Below are 15,780 nucleotides of genomic sequence, written 5' to 3' on the forward strand. Positions count from 1 at the left end.
CATTTGTTCCAGAATAATCACTTGTAATTCTCTCCTTTTTATGCTTTTCACAAATTCTTGGGGGGGGGGGGGGGGGAGGGTAGAGCATGCTGAGATCTCTCCAGCCCTCAACCCACTGCTTTGTAACTGAAAATAAAGTTACAGGAGAAAGGTGGAGGCTGCCATTGCTGAGCCACTGCTACAATATGGCTGTCCTACTGATTCACTGACTGCAGACCCTTCTAAGTTTAAAACTGCATAAAGGGGAGCTCCACTGTAGTACTAAAATCTCTATATATAGTGCTAATTGTGTACCTGAATATTATTGAAGTGAACCTGAGGTGACGCTGGCATTGCATGCTGGGATTTGTAGTGCTGCAGAAGATGACGCTGGCATTGCATGCTCTGATTTGTAGTTCTTCAGATATGATGCTTGCATTGCATACTGAGATTTGTAGTTCTGCAGAAGGTGATGCTGGTATTTGTAGTTCTGCAGAAGATGACGCTGGCATTGCATGCTGGGATTTGTAGTGTTACAGAAGATGACGCTGGCGTTGCATGCTGGGATTTGTAGTGCTGCAGAATATGACGCTGGCATTGCATACTGGGATTTGTAGTTCTGCAGAAGATGACGCTGGCGTTGCATGCTGGGATTTGTAGTGCTGCAGAAGATGACGGTAGCATTGCATGCTGTGATTTGTAGTGCTGCAGAAGATGACACTGGCATTGCATGCTGGGATTTGTAGTCCTGAGGCTAGCAGTGTGCATGCTCTTGCTGAGTGGTCTTATCTGCCTGCTGACCTGTGTTTGGACTTGAGCACATCCTGCTCTGCACTCTGCCAGGTCATTTCCCATCACCAGTCACAGGTCAGTGACAAACACTTTTCCCAAGAAAGTCTGGCCTGAGCTGTGTCCCCTCCAGCTGTTCCTTCACACATCCTCCTTATTCACCCTTCCCTGGCCAGTCAGATCTGCTGCTTGAGGCTCACTGTAGAAGGAAAAGCTTTCATTATCCTCAGTCTGTTGTTATTGTTTTGGGTGACAGTTGGCTTTGTGTACAGGAATCACTGTGTGTGTATCTGCTGGTTGTTGCTGTATCTATTGCAGATCTTGCTACAGTGGTTTGCAAAAGTATTTGGCCTCCTTGATGTTTTCCACATTTTGTCACATTACTGCCACAAACATGAATCATTTTTATTGGAATTCTATGTGAAAGACCAATACAAAGTGGTGTACATGTGAGAAGTGGAACGAAAATCATACATGATTCCAAACATTTTTTTTACAAATAAATAACTGCAAAGTGGGGTGTGCGTAATTATTCAGCCCCGGTCTGAGTGCAGTCAGTTGCCTATAGACATTGCCTGATGAGTGCTAATGACTAAATAGAGTGCACCTGTGTGTAATCTAATGTCAGTACACATACAGCTGCTCTGTGATGGCCTCAGAGGTTGTCTAAGAGAATATTGGGAGCAACAACACCATGAAGTCCAAAGAACACACCAGACAGATCAGGGATAAAGTTATTGAGAAATTTAAAGCAGGCTTAGGCTACAAAAAGTTTTTTCCAAAGCCTTGAACATCCCACGGAGCACTGTTCAAGCGATTATTCAGAAATGGAAGGAGTATGGCACAACTTTAAATCTAACAAGACAAGGCCGTGTACCTAAACTCTCACAGGCCGAACAAGGAGAGCGCTGATCAGAAATGCAGTCAAGAGGCCCATGGTGACTCTGGACGAGCTGCAGAGATCTACAGCTCAGGTGGGGGAATCTGTCCATAGGACAACTATTAGTCATGCACTGCACAAAGTTGGCCTTTATGGAAGAGTGGCAAGAAGAAAGCCATTGTTAACAGAAAAGCATAAGAAGTCCCGTTTGCAGTTTGCCACAAGCCATGTGGGGGACACAGCAAACATGTGGAAAAAGGTGCTCTGGTCAGATGAGACCAAAATTGAACTTTTTGGCCAAAATGCAAAACGCCATGTGTGGCGGAAAACTAACACTGCACATCACTCTGAACACACCATCCCCACTGCCAAATATGGTGGTGGCAGCATCATGCTCAGGGGGTGCATCTCTTCAGCAGGGACGGGGAAGCTGGTCAGAGTTAATAGGAAGATGGATGGAGCCAAATACAGGGCAATATTGGAAGAAAACCTCTTGGAGTCTACAAAAGACTTGAGACTATTCACCTTCCAGCAGGACAATGACCCTAAACATAAAGCCAGGGCAACAATGGAATGGTTTAAAACAAAAACTATCCATGTGTTAGAATGGCCCAAAGTCCAGATCTTAATCCAATCGAGAATCTTTGGCAAGATCTGAAAACTGCTGTTTACAAACGCTGTCCATCTAATCTGACTGAGCTGGAGCTGTTTTGCTAAGAAGAATGGGCAAGGACTTCAGTTTCTAGATGTGCAAAGCTGGTAGAGACATAGCCTAAAAGACTGGCAGCTGTAATTGCAGCAAAAGGTGGTTCTACAAAGTATTAACTCAGGGGGCTGAATAATTACGCACACCCCATTTTGCAGTTATTTATTTGTAGAACATTTTTGGAATCGTATGATTTTCAGTCCACTTCTCACATGTACACCGCTTTGTATTGGTCTTTCATGTGGAATTCCAATAAAATTGATTCATGTTTGTAGCAGTAATGTGACAAAATGTGGAAAACTTCAAGGGGGACGAATACTTTTGCGAACCACTGTAGCTGCAGGCTTGCTCCTGTTTTTTTCCCCCTTCCCTTTCCATAGAACAGAATTTTAGAATTGTTCCATTTTCAGCATAGAGACCATTAAAGGGAACCTTAACTGTGGGTCCAAAAAAAAATTCACTTACCTGGGGCTTTTCCAAGCCTCCTGCAGCCGTCCTGTGCCCGCGCCGGTCCTTCAGTGCCCTCCGGTCTCCCTCCGCGGCTAAGTTTCGTTTTCGGCCGACTGCCAGTCGTCCTCCGGCAAAGCGTCCTCTTCTTCCGCATTCCCCGTCGTAAAGCGCGTCCCGCATGACGCATCTTGCGTCATGCGGATGCGCTTTTCGGCTCTTTACGACGGGGAATGTGGAAGAAGAGGACTCACTGCAGAGATATTGCAGAATTGGTATCAGCTGTAACAAACAATTGTTTTTCTTCTTTAAAGAGAATCTGTATTGTTAAAATCGCACAAAAGTAAACATATCAGTGCGTTAGGGGACATCTCCTATTACCCTCTGTCACAATTTCGCCGCTCCTCGACGCATTAAAAGTGGTTAAAAACAGTTTTAAAAAGTTTGTTTATAAACAAACAAAATGGCCACCAAAACAGGAAGTAGGTTGGTGTACAGTATGTCCACACATAGAAAATACATCCATACACAAGCAGGCTGTATACACCCTTCCTTTTGACTCTCAAGAGATCATTTGTGTGTTTCTTTCCCCCTGCAGCTATCTTCCACTGAAGTGTCAGGCTGTTTCTTCCTGCAGAGTGCAGACAGCTCTGCCTGTATGTAATTCCTCAGTATGTGAAAGCCCAGCCAGCTCAGAGGAGGATTTATCCAGCTTGTAAAAGATAAGAGAGAAGAGAGAAGCTGCCCTAATCTAAATAGTGCAGAGAGGGTCCTGAAGGGGGGAGATGCATCACAGAACCACAACACTGAAGAACTTGGCAGCCTTCCAGACACAGGCTGACAAGTCTGACAAGAGAGAGATAAGTTGATTTATTACAGAGATGGTGATAGTAGAACGTGCTGCAGTAAGTCAGAACACATTAGAATAGCTTTTGGAACTTGTAGGATGATAAAAAACAGGATGCCATTTTTGTTACGGAGTCTCTTTAAAGGTTACTATGATTTTGCTGAGACAGGCAAAAATAGATCAGGAAATTTGGGCGCACCAGGCAGCGCCATAGGAATTACAGCTATAGCAGAGCTCAGTCAATCATTTTGAGCCCCGTCATAAGACTGAGCCCAAATGACTATAAAAACAGCTTAATTCGGCAGCCAGCAATAGCTGGAAGCCAAGTTACATCTTACCCCAGAGTCCACGGCGGCCTGGAGGGGGAACAGTAATTAACGCCGCTGGGACTTATGCAGGAGCAGGGTAAGCTGCTTATCAGTCCAATCTTACCAGATACTCTTATGCAGCTCAGCCAGTTATAGTACCCCTGGTCTATGCTAAAGAATACTTTACTTACTGAAAAATGACCTCTGTCCCCAGATTCCTGGAAAGGCATACTATGAGCAGAAGCCATACCCAAGAGTTTGAGGGCTGTTCTATTACTAACCATAAGTTGTCTGTCTCGTCTGAGCTACAATACTATTTGGAACTGAAATCCCCTTTATTGTCTTTAAAGCGAACCTGTACATTTTTAAAAAGAAACAATCACATAATTACCTCGGTAAAGGGAAGCTTCTGGATCCTCCAGACAAATGGGCTAATTTTGGCGCAGCGCTGTGCCGATCATTCCGGTGTCGCCATAGGCTGTAATGAGGGTTACGGATATAGCGGCGCTCAGCGACTAATTTGGTGGGCGTCGCTAACCGCAGCTCAAATTAGGAAGAAAAAACCTGTTTGCTCTTGAAAAAGTCCCGGCGGACTTTTAGTGAATCTTTCATTCGCCAAGCACGACTGGGTCATGCCGGAATAAGGTTTAGCACTTACATGGCTCAGAGTAGGGATAGGAAGTATAGATAACAGAACAGCATGAACAGAGGTACAAATAGTAATTAAATGAACATGGTACAGTTCTGAACACAGTGTTACGCAAAATCAATGAATCGATTCTGCGCTGGCAGTGGAATCACCCGCAGGGAATTCAGGTGTTTGACCACAACAGGGAAAAAGGAGTTTCTATGCCGCGAAGTTCTGGTGGAGATGGGCCGAAACCTCCTGTATGAAGAGAGCCGGCTGAAAAAGCGGTGACCAAGGGTGTTGGAGTCGCCGTCAATCCTCAGTGCTCTGGAGCGCAGCTTGGAGTTGTGGAGGAGGTGAAGTGAGGAGAGGGGTCTTCCAATAATTCTCTCCGCCGACCTAATGACCCTCTAAAGTTCGTATCTGTCTCTGGTGGAAGAACCAGCGTACCATACTAGGATGGATGTGCAGAGGACAGACTCAGTGGTTGCCATGTACAAGTATGTCAGCAGCTCGTGGGCCATACCAAACTTCTTCAGTTGGAGGAGGAAGAATCGCCTCTGCTGGGCCTTTCCTCTGGGTTGAGGTGGTGTTTGCCTGCCAGGTCAGGTCTTTGGAGATGGTGGTGCCCAGAATGCGGACGCTGGTCACTCTTTCCACCTCGGTGCCGTGGATTTAGATTGGTGGGGGGGGGGGGGGGGGTGCTTCCTGAAGTCTATCAGCTGAATTTGCTGTATTGAGGACCAGCTTGTTCTTCCTACACCACCGGCATATTCTGTCGACCTCCTGACGGTAGGCCTGCTCGTCATTGTCTGTTATTAGGCTAACAATGGCGGTGTTGTCAACAAATTCACCCTCCAGTCTCGTAATGTAACTGTACGGCAAACGAGACTTCGGAGATGGAGGAGGGAGTGCGCTGCAGCCGTCGCTGGAGAAAGCCCTCGGGTGAGTACACCCATTTACTCAACAAGCTGAGACGGGGGGGGGGGGGGGATCGGGAGGGAGGGGGTTTGGAGGAGGATAGGCCACCCAAATAGCCATCATTGAAGGGGATCCCCCCACCCGCACAGAGGGGGATCCCCCCCGCCCATATAGCCATCATTGAAGGGGATCCCCCCTCCCACATAGCCATCATTGAAGGGGATCCCCCCACCCGCACAGAGGGGGATCCCCCCCGCCCATATAGCCATCATTGAAGGGGGATCCCCCCACCCGCACAGAGGGGGATCCCCCCTGCCCACATAGCCATCATTGAAGGGGGATCCCCCCACCCGCACAGAGGGGGATCCCCCTCCACATAGCCTCCGCATACAAGGGGGAACCCCCGCACATTCTCTGCCCCGCTGGCTGCCCAGGGATTACCTAGGGTGGCTGGATGCTTGTTCTGCACGCTGTGGGTAGCACAGATCGTTACCCACAGCGTGCAGTCAGGCATCCAGCCATCCTGGGGAATCTTTCTGAGGAGAAAAAAATGCAGCCGGCGGGGCAGAGAAACAGGAAATCTCCCTGTCGGCATGGACGAGCTCAGCTTTTCATTACCACTTTTTGCAAGTTTTTGCTGGACGAACTCAGCTCGTCCATACCGCCAGGGAGGTTAATTCCCTATAAACTAAACAAGCCTCGCCCACAGCTTCTCCAGAGTGCCTTGGCACTTTGAGCCTTAGTAGCAAGGGCTCATGGGAGCTCAGTCTGGGCAGGAGGTTACTAGCCAGAGATTTCAGAGGCAGAGGGGAGGAGGAGAGGGGAGTGACGTTTTCACAAGCTGAGGGCTGGAGATGCAGATCAGCTTGCCTGTGTGTAATGTGACAAACAGAACATGGCTGCTCTCGTTGTATCTCTGGAATAAATAATCATAAACTGTAGAAAGCTGTTTGCAGCTAGATTTGCTGTGTAAACTATCTAAACTTTAGCTAAGATATATAGACAAGTTACTTGTTATAGTTTTTCATCTCGGATCTGCTTTAAATTAAAGAGGAACTTTATGGCCTGGGACCCACCAGCAGCCTTTTCTAAGCGCTAGTGATTTGAAAAGTTCTTGCTAATGCAGTGCTATGGGGGATTTTTATAAAATCACATCGCTGGGATCACACCCACAGCATTACATTAGCAAGAGCTTTCCAAATCACAACTGCTTCGAAAATCACTGCTGGTGGGTTCCAGGCCTAACTAAGGAATGAACTTCATCCCAATCAGTAGCTCATATCCCCTTTCCCATGAGAAATCTTTACCTTTTCTCAAACGGATCATCAGAGGGCTCTGCATGGCTGATATTATGGTGAAACCCCTCCCACAGTGTGATGTCATGACCATGGCCCTGACAGTTTGCTGTCTGTGAACCTCATAGCATTGTGGGAAATAACAGCTTTTCTAACTGCCAAGCAAGCAGTATCTCCCTCTGTGCATAGAACTCTCAGTAACCAACATTCATATCAATGAGTATTGTAAACAATAAGCAATGTTATTCATCATGTTTTTTTCACTACAGTTCCTCTTTAATCTTGCTCTAATGAAAGAGAGGAAACGGGTGAAAGAAATGAAGCAAACAGGATAGTCAGTTTGGTGGGAAAGTGATAGCGATCTAGTCGTGTTCTCAAAATGTCACAATCGTTTTTATTGACCAAGAAAGTTCACAGTTAAGAGGAAACTGACTTGGCAGATTTTTGACAGAGGACAAACCGTGTAAGTCCGTGTTCAGATGGCTGTTAGAGGGAAGCGAACGTCATACATACATACATACATGTCTGCATCAGTTCCTCGCCACTCGCTGCAACGATGTTCAGCGCATAATGTCGTTAAAGGACACCCGAAGTGAGAAGAATATAGAGGCTGCTATAGTAATTTCCTGTTAAACAATACCAGTTGCCCAACAGCCCTGCTGATCTATTTGGCTGCAGTAGTGTATGAGTCACACCAGTAACAAGCATGCAGCTAATCTTGTCAGATCTGACAATAATGTCAGAAACACCTGATCTGCTGCATGCTTGTTCAGGGGCTATGGCTAAATGTATTAGAGGCAGATGATCAGCTGGACAGCCAGGGAACTGGTATTGCTTAAAAGGAAAAAATAAATATGGCAGCCTCCATATCCCTCTCACTCCAGTTTTCCTTTAAATAGGCGTTCATATATCCTTTACTGTAAGCTTCCAGCAGCCTCTTGGTTTATATACAAGAAGTGTCTGTAGAATGATGTGTCGCAGTTGCAGGCCCTCACATTAACTTCAAGCTTGTTGGACGAGCTGGGCAGCCACTGAAAAAACGTATTCTTGTGTACTCTGTATTATTTATCACCGCCTGTAGCCGGGTGTACAAGAAGGATGGTTTTAGGGATAGGTGTCAGGAAGGGGGGCTTTAGGGATAGGTGTCAGGAAGGTGGGTTTAGGGTTAAGTGTCAGGAAGGGGGGGTTTAGGTTTAGGCGTCAGGAAGGGGGGTTTAGGGTTAGGCGTCAGGAAGGGGTGGCTAGGGTTAGGCGTCAGGAAGGAGGGGGGGGTTAGGGTTAGACGCCAGGAATGCGGGTTTTAGGGATAGGTGTCAGGAAGGGGGGGTTTAGGGTTAGGCGTCAGGAAGGGGTGGTTAGGGTTAGGCGTCGGGGGTTTTAGGTTTAGGCGTCAGGAACGGGGGTTTTAGGGTTAGGCGTCAGGAATGGGGGTTTTAGGGATAGGTGTCAGGAAGGGGGTGTTTAGGGTTAGGCGTCAGGAAGGGGTGGTTAGGGTTAGGCGTCGGGGGTTTTAGGTTTAGGCGTCAGGAAGGGGGGTTTTAGGGTTAGGCGTCAGAAAAGGGGGTTTAAGGGATAAGTGTCAGGAAGGGGTGGTTAGGGTTAGGTGTCAGGAAGTGGGGTTTTAGGGTTAGTAGTTAGGAAGTGGGGTTTTAGGGTTAGAAGTCAGAAAGTGGGGTTTTAGGGTTAGTAGTCAGGATGTGGGGTTTTGGGGTTAGGCGTCAAGAGGCGTTTTAGGTTTAGGCACCATTAGGGAAGTCTTGGGGTTAAGCACCACCAAGGAGGGTCTTAGGTTTAGGCACCACTAGGGGGACTTAGGTTTAGGCAGTAACCCAGGGGAGGGAGCGGGGGGTGGTGTGTGCTAGGTTTAGGCACCACCAGGGGGGTAGGGCAAAGGTTTAGGCACCAACAGGAGGTGGTAGGGTTAGGGACAAGTAGTGGAGGGTTCTGAGTGAGAGTAGGTTTAGGTTTAGTTGTAGTAATATATCTGTAATAATTACCAATATTTTACTATGCTCATTACTTAAATATACTTTTTTCTTTGTTATCGACAATATTTTGCTCTTTTTAATACTGTTATTTTAACATAGAATAAAAAATATCTCAGCTAAAGAAATGATTAAAAGCATTGTTATAGACAATATCTTAACATTTCGGCTACACCCCGTGCCCTTTCTTCCTGGCCCCCCTATGTGATGTATGTGCACTGTACACCCGCCTGCAGCTGTCTGCACAGCTGTCATTGTCACATGTGTGCAGAGAGCCTGCAGGTTGTGTTTGGCATGTGGCAGTCAGGCTGGTCTGCGTGTCTCTCTTGGAATGGCTCTCTGTTGACTCCGCCACATGAGGGCGGTCTCTTTCATGCCTGTAATAATTACCTTGCTCAGCTTCCTTCCTGATCAGAGCAGGAAGAAGACAGAGAGATCACAGGCTGGAGGAGAGGGGACTGTGAGAGGGACACCCTGAGGTGAGAGCGCAGGGGACTGGTGGGGGCACCAGGGGGGGATCCGATCACTGGAGGGGCTGCAAGTTCTGGGGGGAAAAGTTTCTCAGAAGTTTGTTGAAAACTTTTCAGAGAAGTTCTCCCTCTGCCTTACAGCTTGCTCTGCTTTCTGTCCTCTTGCTTACATTGCTGTTCCATTGCCAGTGCTGTTTGAGCTTACTTTACGCTCATGCGGTGTTACTGGACTGTATAACTGCTTTATATTCCTAACAGAGTCACATCCAGCTAGTGCACGCTTGGATACTGTTACTGGACTGCATAACAACTTTATAGTCTATTCTGGCTAGTGGAGTTATTAGTTGAGGTTAGGCGACACTGTGGCTGGATAGTGTTTTTAAAGGGGAACTTAAGAGAGAGGTATATGGAGGCTGCCATGTTTATTTCCTTTTAAGCAATACCAGTTGCCTGGCAGCCCTGCTGATCCTCTGCCTCTAATACTATTAGCCATAGCCCCTGAACAAGCATGCAGCAGATCAGGTGTTTCTGACATTAAAGTCAGATCTGATAAGACTAGCTGCATGCTTGTTTCTGGTGGTATTCAGATACTACTGCAGAGAAATAGACCAGCAGGGCTGCCAGGCAACTGGTATTGATTTAAAGGAAATAAATATGGCAGCCTCCGTATACCTCTTACTCTGCCTCTGATACAGGAGTCTAGGGTTCAAATCCCAGCTCTTCCTGTTCAGTAAACCAGCACCTATGCAGTTAGGAGACCTCGGGCAAGACTCCCTAACACTGCTGCTGCCTGCTGAGCATGCCCTGTGGCTGCAGCTCTGACGATTTAAGATCTGCCAGGGGAATAGTTTGATATAAATGTCCTGTGTCTGGTCTTAGTGCTTTAATGGTTGGGAAGCAGCTTTCTATGTGTGTTATGTCAGAAGGCATACCGACATTTGGGGTTTCCCAGGGTCAGTAGGGCTATTAAGATGCCCATACATCAGGCGATGTCTAGGCAGATTGACTATGAGACAGATCTCTGATCGAATCTGATCAGAGACCTTCGCTTCCCGCCGGCCCCCCAAATGTAGTCTGTCGATGTTACTACATCTCCCTGCATGCGTTGCTGGGAGCTTCAATCTGCCACTTCTGGTGTCTCTTCCTGGTAAAGATGGCAAAACCTATATGGACGTGGGGCTGGGGAGTAGTCCCCCATGGTTAAGTAATGCTATGACTATATTAAGATTAGATTGTGAGCTCCTCTGAGGACAGTCAGTGACATGACTATGTACTCTGTAATGTGCTGCAGAAGATGTCAGTGCTATATAAATACATAATAATAATATGGTAGGGCATTAGACTATGGCTATGGTAGGATTAGATTGTGAGCTCCTCCGAGGACAGTCACTGACATGACTATGTACTCTGTAATGTGCTGCAGAAGATGTCAGTGCTATATAAATACATAACAGTATGGTAGGACCAATGATGGGCAGTACAGAAGTGAGTGGCATCGTGCGGCACAGAAACACATTCATTTTTCGATGTTCTGTAGTGACAGATCGCTAAAAGGCTTTGTGGGGCAGCTGTGCACTCGCTAGATTCATGTCCGAGATTGGACAGGAGGATCCGCATAGCGGAGGTGTCTCTGACATCTGCACGAGGCTTTACTACAGCCATACAGTATATAATCCGATTACAGAAGTTTTGTGCAGCCTCATCGGCCACTATGTAAGAGTGAATAGGATTGTCATTACCTGTTATGTGTTGAATGTCAAAGCTCTTTTTTTATTAAACAATAAGGGGTGTGAGATCTGCAGCTACAGCAGCAGGACAAAGGCCAGAACTGGACCCTGCCCAAATCATTTTACGTTTTTGAAGTCTACCTATACTCCTTTTACATACTTTGCTTTGTTGGAAAGTAGGCAGGATGCTCAAAGCTCAAACACAGTAACCTCCCTGGTGTTCAGTTTCTGCTGGATTTTTGTGCAAACAGTGGTTCAATCAATTCATGAAAGTTTAGCTTGTAAAAGCGGCTATACACTTATAGATTTGAAGCAGATTCGACCATCAGATAGATTCCTTTCAGATGCCTGTCTTATTTTTGAAATCTTGCATTTTAAATTTGGGTCCACTTTAAAGGATACCCGAGGTGACATGTGACATGTGACATGAGGAGATAGACATGGGTATGTACAGTGCCAATCACAGAATTAAATATGCTGTATTCCTTTTTTACTTTCTCTGCCTGAAAGAGTTAAACATCAGGAATGTAAGTGGCAGTTCCTGTCTGAGTCAAGTCGCGTACACACGCTGGATTTTTTTAAAATACGGGTCGTCAGACCCACCCACAGAGCGGTCGTTCTGACGACAGTTTGCATGTGAGTACAGGCCGTCGTCAAGCTGATGAGGCTGGTTTTGACTGATCTGCTCGGCGGATCAGTCAAAACCAGCGGCGTTTGTACGCGCCTTCAGGACTGGGTCAGACTACAGTGTGACACTCACTGATAAGAAATTACAACTATAATGCTAGGTACACACCATAAGATAGTTTGGCAGATAGATTGAAAGCCAAAAACTTGGTAATTAGAGGAGGCAGTGGTGGACTTACCCCCTCCAAGCAGACACAACACGACTGTACATTCAGTCTATTTATTAACGTACTCCAGATAAAACAAAGCAACGCGTTTCACGGGTCAGCGCCCGCTTCCTCAGGCAATAGAAAAAGGAGTTACAGCTGCAAATGACAGAGATCAGAGTGTATATTGTTTCTGCTGTAATACATCCTACATTTAGGCTTCTTGCACACCAAGACGTTGCATTAGGTGGCACGTTAAGGTCGCATAACGTGCACCTAACACAACGTATGGTGCTGCAAGAGCCGACGGTAGAGTGAGCCGCGTTAGGCGGCTCGATTCCTATAATGTCTCCTAGAGTGGCGCTGATTGGCCGGCGGGACCACGTGATGCAGAGCGAGACATTCCGCATCACGTGGTCCCGTCGGCCAATCAGCTGCCGCCAGTGCAGTGAATATTAAGTAGCCATGTGCGCGGCTACTGTAGCTGGCTCTCCCCGCCTCCTCTCCGCCCCCCACTGCGCATGTGCAAACAGTCTAACGCGGCTATAGCCGCTCCAACGCCGTAGCATGCTGCACTTTGCACAGAACGTGCAGCGTTACATGTAACGCAACGTGGGCTGTGTGAACAGTCCACTTGTGTTACATTGCTGTGCGTTGGGGGAGCGTTACAGGCGCACTAACGTGCGCCTGTAACGTCTTGGTGTGTAAGCAGCCTTAAAGCTTCGATCAATGAGTGACAAACATGTGCAACATAATATGGTATATTGGCAGTAAAGGTACAGTATTTTGTATTATAGAATTGTTATTCTATAATACAAAACACACCAACATAACAATTCTATAATACAAAATACTGTACCTTTACTGCCAATATACCATATTATGTTGCACATGTTTTTCACTCATTGATCAAAGCTTTAAATGTAGGATGTATTATAGCAGAAACAATATAGCCTCTGATCTCTGTCATTTGCAGCTGTAACTCCTTTTTCTATTGCCTGAGGAAGCGGGCGCTGACCCGTGAAACGCGTTGCTTTGTTTTATCTGGAGTTCGTCAATAAATAGACTGAATGTACAGTCGTGTTGTGTCTGCTTGGAGGAGGTAAGTCCACCACTGCCTCCTCTAATTACCAATTTTTTGGCTTTTAAGCTCCTTTAAAACCCCTTTTATCCTTTTGGCGCCTCTGTCCTCTCCTATATAATATTGTATCCACCCTGGGGGGAGGGTTGCGACCCTTTTCTACTATCTACAGAGAGCGACTTCTTATTCCTGAGTGGGGTCAGGATAATCTCCCCACCTGCCTTTACAGTTGTTGCCTATTGGTGACCCATGTTTGTGAGTATAACAACTATTACTCTTTGTGCTAACAAAATTTTGGGATGCATTAAAAGGGAAATAAAAACTCGAGATGCTAGCATAATATTGCCCCTGTTTAACTCTCTAGTAAGGCCACATCTGGAATATGGAATTCAGTTCTGGGCACCACATTACAAAAAAGATATTGCAGTTTTAGAGCAGGTGCAGAGACGAGCAACAAAATTGATGCGTGGGATGGAAGGTCTCACTTATCGAGAAAGGTTAGATAAACTGGGTTTATTTAGTCTAGAGAAAAGACGCCTTAGAGGGGATCTAATTAACATGTATAAATACATCAGAGGGCAATATAATACCTTGGCGGATGAGCTTTTTGTCCCTAGGCCTTCTCAAAGGACTAGAGGACATGATCTGCGCATGGAGGAAAAATGTTTTAGCCATTTATTTAGGAAAGGGTTCTTTACAGTAAGAGTGATTAAGATGTGGAATGCATTGCCACAGGAAGTCGTTATGGCAAACTCTATACCTGCATTTAAAGGGGGCTTAGATGCTTTCCTTGCGTTGAAAGACATCCATGGCTACAATTAGTAGGTAATGCCTAATGATGTTGATCCAGGGATTTTATCTGATTGCCATCTGGAGTCGGGAAGGAATTTTTCCCTTTAGGGGCTAATTGGACCATGCCTTGTAAGGGTTTTTTCGCCTTCCTCTGGATCAACAGGGATATGTGAGGGAGCAGGCTGGTGTTGTACTTTATACTGGTTGAACTCGATAGACGTGTGTCTTTTTTCAACCAAAATAACTATGTAACTATGTAACTATGTCATTACCCCCTTTGTCAATACATACTACACTATTGGGGCTCTTGGTGTTCCTCTGTTTATCTCGTTTGGCAGATAGATGGTTCGATAGATAATTTCCGTCACGTCCAATCTTATTTTTGATTGTTTTTCTGATCGAGTTCTCATAGAAGTGAATGGAAATTGATAAGAAAAGATAAGAAAATCGATCGGAAAATTGAATCGGCTGAAAAAATTCTCCTCGTGTAACTAGCATAAAACACTTTCCGAGCAGAAAATGACTTCTGAGAGCAGGAAAGAGATAAAAGGTCAATAGTTCATAGATTTTAGCTCTGCCTAGCTTCAATGAATGTGTCATTGAGCAGACACAATAAAACGGTTAAAACTTAAAAAATAGATTTATACACAGTATAAAATAAAACTGTGGAATATCTTTAAAAAAAATAATTTTTAGGAGAAAGAGGATAGATACAATTGTTTATTTCAGTAGTTCATTTTTACCTCGGGTGTCTTTTAAAGTAAAAAAAAAAAAAAAGGTTCAATTTTTACATCAGTAGGGGGAGAGGCTCTGAGTTATTCAGAGGCTTCCCGACGCCTCCGCTGCTGGCTTGGGTCCCGCGCAGGTACCTGTGGGTTCAAGCCTACACAGTCAAACGGAGGTGCGCATGTTGTGCGGGTTCATACTGCTGCGCAAGCTTGGGATGTACTTTGCGCATACACAGTGCGGCAACGCTCATACACGGAGGGGAGCCTGGTCATGAGGCTTGAATGTCAGAAATTGCTCAGAGGGTCACAGCGCAGCAGAGGAGGGCCTTAGGAAGACCAGGGAAACCTTGGTTGGTATGTACACAGGATGCTCAAAGATATAGCCCTTTAATCCCAGGGAGAAAAGAAACGAATGAAAGTGATTTGGGCTCCTCCCCCCTTGTGTCATCTCTCTGCAGTTTCTAGTGGTTCCAAGAATGGCAAATAACACCATCTGATCTGATTGATCGGAAGGTTGATTATTCATTATTGTTAATGGGCGTCTTTAAGGTACCCATACCTCAGGCCACATCATGACGGCAGGTTCTCTTTTATTGTGGCTGACCGACTAAATTGTTAATCATGGCAGATGTAAAGATATCTGTAGCCGACAGGGCTGTGGAGTTGAGAGTCGAAGAGTCGGAGCAATTTTGGGTACCTGGAGTCGGTGGTTTCAATAAACGGAGGTGTCGAGTGGGAAGATTTTTGTACCGACTCCACAGCCCTGGTACCCAAAGTGAAATGCAGCCTTTGCCCAGAGTAACCAATCAGGTTTCAGATGGTAAATAAACTATCAATTCTGGGCAACTGCCACACTTGTACTCCATTTTCCTCTGCAGCTGCCGCGATGAATCATCCCCAGAGCTTATGTTGGTACAAGTTGTGCTGCAGGCCCAATATGTCATCGGCCGCACACACGCTCACTTCCTGTCGCACCACGCACACACACTCACTTCCTGTCTACTGGTGAGTGAACAGCACTTCCTGTTAGAATACTCTTCCTGGTAGTGTATTCTCTCTACCCCACATCACCCTATGGGTGAGCACCCTACTGCTTTCCTGTCTCCTTCTGTCGCTTCTGAATCTTGCTGGCCTTTCAGCTTATCGCGGTCATCCAAGAGCAACCTCTAATCTGGTTTGTTTGCTATTTTAAACAGCTAATCTCTTATTAAAAGACAGGTTAATCTATCCTGAAGCAGTGTGTGTGTGTGTGTGTGTGTGTGTGTGTGTGTGTGTGTGTGTGTGTGTGTGTGTGTATAGTGTGTCATTATGTGTGTGTAGTGTGTCATTGTGTGTGTGTGTGTGTGTGTGTGTGTGTGCATATA

The 15,780-nt window shown here is 45.9% G+C and overlaps 1 protein-coding gene across 2 annotated transcripts in view; it reads left to right on the forward strand.

Annotated features, from left to right (window-relative positions):
• The window catches only part of MGAT1 (alpha-1,3-mannosyl-glycoprotein 2-beta-N-acetylglucosaminyltransferase), a 92,668-nt gene that overhangs the window by 53,597 nt on the left and 23,291 nt on the right, over positions 1-15,780 (forward strand). The window contains exon 1 of one of the 2 annotated variants that reach the window (XM_068250147.1): positions 9,184-9,264. The exons of the other annotated variant lie outside the window; for it this stretch is intronic. The gene's annotated coding sequence lies outside the window, so the exon portion shown is untranslated. Of the gene's footprint in view, positions 1-9,183; positions 9,265-15,780 lie in introns of those variants that run through there. 2 annotated transcript variants of the gene reach the window in all.

This window comes from Hyperolius riggenbachi, chromosome 8 (assembly GCF_040937935.1).
Source record: "Hyperolius riggenbachi isolate aHypRig1 chromosome 8, aHypRig1.pri, whole genome shotgun sequence".
Lineage (NCBI taxonomy): Eukaryota > Metazoa > Chordata > Amphibia > Anura > Hyperoliidae > Hyperolius > Hyperolius riggenbachi.